Source organism: Staurois parvus, unplaced genomic scaffold, assembly GCF_062004578.1.
Source record: "Staurois parvus isolate SC_StPar_1 unplaced genomic scaffold, SC_StPar_1.0 ptg001429l, whole genome shotgun sequence".
In the NCBI taxonomy this organism is placed as follows: Eukaryota; Metazoa; Chordata; class Amphibia; order Anura; family Ranidae; genus Staurois; species Staurois parvus.
Window position 1 is genome coordinate 9,509 of NW_028319225.1, and position 10,142 is coordinate 19,650.

A 10,142-nucleotide genomic window follows, 5' to 3' on the forward strand; every position below is an offset into this window, starting at 1 on the left:
TAATACATAAGGGGGATATGATCTCCATGTATAATACATTGGGGGGGATGTGATCTCCATGTATAATACATAAGGGGGGATATGATCTACATGTATAATACATAAGGGAGGGATATGATCTCCATGTATAATACATAAGGGGGGATATGATCTCCATGTATAATACATAAAGGGGGATATGATCTCCATGTATAATACATAAGGGGGAAATGATCTCCATGTATAATACATAAGGGGGAAATGATCTCCAGATATAATACATAAGGGAGGATATGATCTCCATGTATAATACATAAGGGGAGATATGATCTCCATGTATAATACATACGGGGGATATGATATCCATCTGTAATACATAAGGGGGATATGATCTCCATGTATAATACATAAGGGGGGATATAATCACCATGTATAATACATAAGGGGGATAAGATCTCCATGTATAATACATAAGGGGGATATAATCTCCGTGTATAATACATTAGGGGGTTTTATCTTCATGTATAATACATAAGGGGGGGGTATGATCTCCATGTATAATACATAATGGGGGATATGATCTCCATGCATAATACATAAGGGGGATATGATCACCATGTATAATACATAAGGGGGGATATGATCTCCATGTATAATACGTAATGGGCGATATGATCTCCATGCATAATACATAAGGGGGATATGATCACCATGTATAATACATAAGGGGGGGATATGATCTCCATTTATAATACATAAGGGGGATATGATCTCCATGTATAATACATAAGCGGGGATATGATATCCATGTATAATACATAAGGGGGGATATGATCTCCATGTATAATACATAAGGGGGGATATGATCTCCATGTATAATACATAAGGGGAATATGATCTCCATGTATAATACATAAGGGGGGGATGTGATCTCCATGTATAATACACAAGGGGGATAGTATCTCCATGTATAATACATAAGGGGAACATGATCTCCATGTATAATACATAAGGGGGGATATGATCTCCATGTATAATACATAAGGGGGGATATGATCTCCATGTATAATACATAAGGGGGGGATATGATCTCCATGTATAATACATAAGGGGAGGTATGATCTCCATGTAAAATACATAAGGGGGGATATGATCTCCATGTATAATACATAAGGGGGGATATGATCTCCATGTATAATACATAAGAGGAATATGATCTCCATGTATAATACATAAGGGGGATGTGATCTCTATGTATAATACATAAGGGGGGATATGATCTCCATGTATAACACATAAGGGGGGATATGATCTCCATGTATAATACACAAGGGGGGATATGATCTCCATGTATAATACACAAGGGGGGATATGATCTCCATGTATAATACACAAGGGGGGATATGATCTCCATGTATAATACACAAGGGGGGATATGATCTCCATGTATAATACACAAGGGGGGATATGATCTCCATGTATAATACACAAGGGGGGATATGATCTCCATGTATAATACACAAGGGGGGATATGATCTCCATGTATAATACACAAGGGGGGATATGATCTCCATGTATAATACACAAGGGGGGATATGATCTCCATGTATAATACACAAGGGGGGATATGATCTCCATGTATAATACACAAGGGGGGATATGATCTCCATGTATAATACACAAGGGGGGATATGATCTCCATGTATAATACACAAGGGGGGATATGATCTCCATGTATAATACACAAGGGGGGATATGATCTCCATGTATAATACACAAGGGGGGATATGATCTCCATGTATAATACACAAGGGGGGATATGATCACCATGTAAAATACACAAGGGGGGATATGATCTCCATGTATAATACACAAGGGGGGATATGATCACCATGTAAAATACACAAGGGGGGATATGATCACCATGTAAAATACACAAGGGGGGATATGATCTCCATGTATAATACACAAGGGGGGATATGATCACCATGTAAAATACACAAGGGGGGATATGATCACCATGTAAAATACACAAGGGGGGATATGATCTCCATGTATAATACACAAGGGGGGATATGATCTCCATGTATAATACACAAGGGGGGATATGATCTCCATGTATAATACACAAGGGGGGATATGATCTCCATGTATAATACAGAAGGGGGGATATGATCTCCATGTAAAATACAGAAGGGGGGATATGATCTCCATGTATAATACATAAGGGGGGATATGATCACCATATATAATACATAAGGGGAGGTATGATCACCATATATAATACATAAGGGGAGGTATGATTTCCATGTATAATACATAAGGGGAATATGATCTCCATGTATAATACATAAGGGGGGATATGATCACCATATATAATACATAAGGGGAGGTATGATTTCCATGTATAATACATAAGGGGGGATATGATCACCATATATAATACATAAGGGGAGGTATGATTTCCATGTATAATACATAAGGGGAATATGATCTCCATGTATAATACATAAGGGGGGATATGATCTCCATGTATAATACACAAGGGGGGATATGATCTCCATGTATAATACACAAGGGGGGATATGATCTCCATGTATAATACACAAGGGGGGATATGATCTCCATGTATAATACACAAGGGGGGATATGATCTCCATGTATAATACACAAGGGGGGATATGATCTCCATGTATAATACACAAGGGGGGATATGATCTCCATGTATAATACACAAGGGGGGATATGATCTCCATGTATAATACATAAGGGGGGATATGATCTCCATGTATAATACATAAGGGGGATATGATCACCATGTACAATACATAATGGGGATATGATCTCCATGTATAATATATAAAGGGGGATATGATCTCCATGTATAATACATAAGGGGGGATATGATCTCCATGTATAATACATGAGGGGGGATATGATCTCCATGAATAATACATAAGGGGGGATATGATCTCAATGTATAATACATAAGGGGGGATATGATCACCATGTACAATACATAAGGGGGATATGATCTCCATTTATAATACATAAGGGGGGATATGATCTCCATGTATAATACATAAGGGGGGATAGGATCTCCATGTATAGCACATAAGGGGGGATATGATCTCCATGTTTAATACATAAGGGGGGATATGATCTCCATTTATAATACATAAGGGGGGTGGTATGATCACCATGTATAATACATAATGGAGGATATGATCTCCATGTATTATACAAAAGGGGGGATATGATCTCCATGTATAATACATAAGGGGGATATGATCTCCATGTATAATACATAAGGGGGATATGATCTCCATGTATAATACATAAGGGGGGATATGATCTCCATGTATAATTCATAAGGGGGGATATGATCTCCATGTATAATACATAAGAGGATATATGTCAACATGTATAATACATAAGGGGGATATGATATCCATGTATAATACATAAGGGTGATATGATCTCCATGTATAATTAATAAGGCGGGATATGATATCCATGTATTATACATAAGGGGGATAGGATCTCCATGTATAATTCATAAGGGGGGGATATGATCTCCATGTATAATATATAAGGCGGGATATGACCTCCATGTATAATACATAAGGGGGATATGATCTCCATGTATAATACATGAGGGGGGATATGATCACCTTGTATAATACATAAGAGGGATATGATCTCCATGTATAATACATAAGGGGGGATATGATCTCCATGTATAATACATAAGGGGGGATATGATCTCCATGTATAATACACAAGGGGGGATATGATCTCCATGTATAATACACAAGGGGGGATATGATCTCCATGTATAATACACAAGGGGGGATATGATCTCCATGTATAATACACAAGGGGGGATATGATCTCCATGTATAATACACAAGGGGGGATATGATCTCCATGTATAATACACAAGGGGGGATATGATCTCCATGTATAATACACAAGGGGGGATATGATCTCCATGTATAATACACAAGGGGGGATATGATCTCCATGTATAATACACAAGGGGGGATATGATCTCCATGTATAATACACAAGGGGGGATATGATCTCCATGTGTAATACACAAGGGGGGATATGATCTCCATGTATAATACACAAGGGGGGATATGATCTCCATGTATAATACACAAGGGGGGATATGATCTCCATGTATAATACACAAGGGGGGATATGATCTCCATGTATAATACATAAGGGGGGATATGATCTCCATGTATAATACATAAGGGGGGATATGATCTCCATGTATAATACATAAGGGGGGATTTGATCACCATATATAATACATAAGGGGAGGTATGATTTCCATGTATAATACATAAGGGGAACATGATCTCCATGTATAATACATAAGGGGGATATGATCACCATATATAATACATAAGGGGGATATGATCTCCATGTATAATACATAAGGGGGATATGATCACCATGTATAATACATAAGGGGGGATATGATCTCCATGTATAATACATAAGGGGAATATGATCACCATGTATAATACATAAGGGGGGGGGATATGATCTCCATGTATAATACATAAGGGAGGATATGATCTCCATGTATAATACATAAGGGGGATATGATCTCCATGTATAATACATAAGGGGGGATATGATCTCCGTGTATAATACATAAGGGGGATATGATCTCCATGTATAATACATAAGGGGGGATATGATCTCCATGTATAATACATAAGGGGGGATATGATCACCATGTATAATACATAAGGGGGATATGATCTCCATGTATAATACATAAGGGGGGATATGATCTCCATGTATTATACATAAGGGGGATGTTATCTCCATGTATAATACATAAGGGGGATGTGATCTCTATGTATAATACATAAGGGGAGGTATGATCTCCATGTATAATACATAAGGGGGGATATGATCTCCATGTATAATACATAAGGGGAATATGATCTCCATGTATAATACATAAGGGGGATGTGATCTCTATGTATAATACATAAGGGGGGATATGATCTCCATGTATAATACATAAGGGGGGATATGATCTCCATGTATAATACATAAGGGGAGGTATGATTTCCATGTATAATACATAAGGGGGGATATGATCTCCATGTATAATACATAAGGGGGGGATATGATCTCCATGTATAATACATAAGGGGATATGATCTCCATGTATAATACATAAGGGGGATATGATCACCATATATAATACATAAGGGGAGGTATGATCTCCATGTATAATACATAAGGGGGATATGATCTCCATGTATAATATATAAGGGGGGGGTGATCTCCATGTATAAAACATAAGGGGGGATATGATCTCCATGTATAATACATAAGGGGGATATGATCTCCATGTATAATATATAAGGGGGGGGGGTGATCTTCATGTATAAAACATAAGGGGGGGATATGATCTCCATGTATAATACATAAGGGGGGGGGGGGGATATGATCTCCATGTATAATACATATTGGGGGATATGATCTCCATGTATAATACATAAGGGGGGGGATATGATCTCCATATATAATACATAAGGGGGGATATGATCTCCATGTATAATACATAAGGGGGGGATATGATCACCATGTATAATACATAAGGGGGGATATGATCTCCATGTATAATACATAAGGGGGGATATGATCTCCATGTATAATACATAAGGGGGGATATGATCACCATGTACAATACATAATGGGGATATGATCTCCATGTATAATACATAAAGGGGGATATGATCTCCATGTATAATACATAAGGGGGGATATGATCTCCATGTATAATACATGAGGGGGGATATGATCTCCATGTATAATACATAAGGGGGGATATGATCTCAATGTATAATACATAAGGGGGGATATGATCACCATGTACAATACATAAGGGGGATATGATCTCCATTTATAATACATAAAGGGGGGATATGATCTCCATGTATAATACATAAGGGGGGATAGGATCTCCATGTATAGCACATAAGGGGGGATATGATCTCCATGTATAATACATAAGGGGAGTTGTATGATCACCATGTATAATACATAATGTAGGATATGATCTCCATGTATTATGCAAAAGGGGGGATATGATCTCCATGTATAATACATAAGGGGGATGTGATCTCCATGTATAATAAATAAGGGGGGATATGATCTCCATGTATAATACATAAGGGGGATATGATCTCCATGTATAATACATAATGGGGGGATATGATCTCCATGTATAATACATAAGGGGGGATAGGATCTCCATGTATAGCACATAAGGGGGGGATATGATCTCCATGTATAATACATAAGGGGGGGTGGTATGATCACCATGTATAATACATAATGGAGGATATGATCTCCATGTATTATACAAAAGGGGGGATATGATCTCCATGTATAATACATATGGGGATATGATCTCCATGTATAATACATAAGGGGGGATATGATCTCCATGTATAATACATAAGGGGGGATATGATCTCCATGTATAATACATAAGGGGGGATATGATCTCCATGTATAATACATAAGAGGATATATGTCAACATGTATAATACATAAGGGGGATATGATATCCATGTATAATACATAAGGGGGATATGATCTCCATGTATAATGCATAAGGCGGGATATGATATCCATGTATTATACATAAGGGGGGATATGATCTCCATGTATAATACATAAGGCGGGATATGATATCCATGTATTATACATAAGGGGGGATATGATCACCATGTATAATACATAAGGGGGGATAGGATCTCCATGTATAATTCATAAGGGGGGGATATGATCTCCATGTATAATATATAAGGCGGGATATGACCTCCATGTATAATACATAAGGGGGATATGATCTCCATGTATAATACATGAGGGGGGATATGATCACCATGTATAATACATAAGGGGGATATGATCTCCATGTATAATACATGAGGGGGGATATGATCACCATGTATAATACATAAGGGGGATATGATCTCCATGTATAATACATAAGGGGGGATATGATCACCATGTATAATACATAAGGGGGGGATATGATCTCCATGTATAATACATAAGGGGGATATGATCTCCATGTATAATACATAAGGCGGGATATGATCTCCATGTATAATACATAAGGGGGGGTTATGTTCTCCATGTATAATACATAAGGGGGGGATATGATCTCCATGTTTATTACTTAAGGGGGATATGATCTCCGTGTTTAAATACATCAGTGGTTCATACAGTGTAGTCGGTGTAGAGTTATTCCCCCTGAGGTCTTCACAGAGGACAAGGGGGCGCTCTTTATGTCTGGAGTAATAGAAATATAACCTCCAAACACAGAAAGGTTTCTTCACAGTAAGAGCTGTGAAAATGTGGAATAGGCTCCCTCCAGAGTTGGTTGTGTCCAGCTCAGTGGATTGATGTAGGAAAGTCCTGGATTCTTTCTTGGATACACAGAATATAACTGGATATAACATTTATAGGGAAAGTTGAACCAGGGAATATCTGATTGCCTCTCGGGGGATCAGGAAGGAATTTTTCCCCTGCAGGAGCAAATTGAATCGTGCTTTGCTGGGTTTTTTTTTCCTTCCTGTGGATCAACTGTGGGTGTAGGATTATAACTTTTTTTTTTTAATGGTTGAACTGGATGGACTTTTGTCTTTTTTCAGCCATACTAACTATGTAACCATGAACTTGTTTATTGAAAGCACTTTAGTGTATTTATTCACATTATTCATTAATTTATATTTATGGTCTATGGTCTTCGCATTTGTTCACATTATGATTATGAGCACAGTTTATTCACCTGTATTGTTTACTAGTACCGATTGATTCGCAGCGCTACATCACCTTTTTAATTTATATCTTTAATTTTTTTTTTTTTCTTTAATTTCTATTTAAAAAAAAAAATTATTATTTAAATGTATTCTTTGCACTGTCTCTTTAATTCTTTTTTTATCATTGAACTTTATTGCTCTAATAAGGGATGAACAAATTATTGTTTAACAGAATAAAATTATGATTTGCTAGAGACTTAATATGATATTTTTCTTAGGAGATCTAATCTGTTTTAATAGCCTTCTGGACCTTTTAATATAGGCATGTTTTGTGTCTACCTGACTGGTATCCTTTTATATATTTATGTAACCACTTTTATTATGGTAACTCACCAAAATCACAGCAAATTTTCAGAGTTTGATTGAATATAAAAAAGGACACACTTGTTCCAAGACTGTTTACAACAGGCCATTTAGAACAGAACCTAATTCAAAGTATTTTACAAATGCTGCTACTGGAGGTTTGTGACCAAGGGCGTAGATAAAGGGAGAGTCAGCGGAATCTGCCCCCCCCCCCCCAGAGGACAGTTGCCAATCATCCCTGCAGCCCTCGAAATTTCCACTTGTCTGTGAGTGGAAATAAGGTGGGGGTGGCGAGCAGTGCTGAGACTAGGGGTATGTGGGAGTGGTGGTGGTGGGGGCTGTGACAAACAACGATCTTCTGTATGGCTTTCAATAAAGCAGCTGGAAACAGCAGGAAGGAGAGGAGATGCTGCTTCCAGCTGCTTTATTGAAAGCCATACAGGAGCTCACTGCTTATCACCGCCCCCACCACTGCACAGAACATGCCTGATGGTTCAGTTTTCTTTCTGACCCCCCTCTCCCTCTCACCGCTGTTGTGTTCTATTCACTGCCTTGCCCCTCCCTCCATCCTCCGCACCAATAGGAGAAGAGGGGAGAGAGGTTGGATCTGCTCTGCCTCCTCCTGTGCCCGCCCACACTCCAGTGCATGCAAATTCAGACTAGGTGTGGGTGGGAAACTGAACACTGCAGCCGACAGCTCTGATGCAATTGAATTAGTCCTGGTGAGTTCGATCTACCTTCCTTCCTTCCACCCCTACCTTCCTTTCACCCACCCCTCCCTTCCTTCCTTCCACCCACCCCTCCCTTTTTTCCATCCACCCACCCCTCCCTTCCTCCCTTCTTTCCACCTACCCACCCTCCCTTCCTTCCACCCACCCCTCAATTTCTCCTGTCCTTCCACTCACCCCTCCCTTACTTCCGACCAACCCCTCCCCTTCTTCCTCCCACCTCTCCCTTCCTTCCTTCCACCCCTCCCTCTCTTCCTTCCACCCACTCCTCCCTTCCACCTACTGCTCCTTTCCTTCCTTCCTTACTCCCTTCTTTCCTTCCTTCCTTTCTTCCTTCCTTCCTTCCTTCCACCCACCCCTTCATTCCTTCCATCCACCCCTTCCTTCCACCCACCCTTCTTTTCTTCCACCCACCCCTCCCTCCCTTCCTTCCACCCACTCCTCCCTTCCACCCACCCCACCTTTCCTTCCTTCCTTCCTTCCTCCCTCCCTTCCACCCACCCCTCCATTCCTTCCATCCACCCCTTACGTCCACCCACCCCTTTCTTCCTTCCACCCCTCCATTCTTTCCTTCCTTCAAGGGGGAGAAGTTGGTGGGTAGTTAAAATGCAGCTGAACCCCCCCCCCCCCCCCCCCCCGCTGCTTTCCTTCCCAGCTGGCCTGTGTTAATTCAGATATGTTTTAAGAAGGACTGTGATTTATTAAACTTCACTATAGTCACATAAGCTGTTACTTGAAACCTTTTACACACCTTTTATATAACAAAAAATAAAAGTGAATGTATGTGGTATCTCAGGCGTGTCTGATTTTACCTGAATGGGAATATGACATAAATCTATGTTCAGGGCAGAAAGATATCAGTTTGTAGAATATCCGGGTGGTCCTATGGTTGCATTGCTCTTTTTCATGTATTTTTTCTCTATATATTGCATATTTACTTGTAATATCTTCACAGGAACAGAAATTGTACCTGGAGCAAGGACTTGAGAAGCAAGTCAGAATGTATCAAGAACAGATTGAAGATTTAAAGAGACAGAAAAAAGAACTTATTGATTTTGGTGCCTTAAACCCTCTTGTTAACTCTGCTCTGGGCATGTTTAAGCATTTTATACTTAGATGATCATGGGGAAAATGTATCTCCAGGAAAATCTTCTCTTGTTATTTCTTGATTGACTGAGGAAGAAATAAAACTTCTGTCAATATTTACTGCACTATGTGACCTTTTATAGGGGACTTCCTCCGGCTTTCTTGCCAG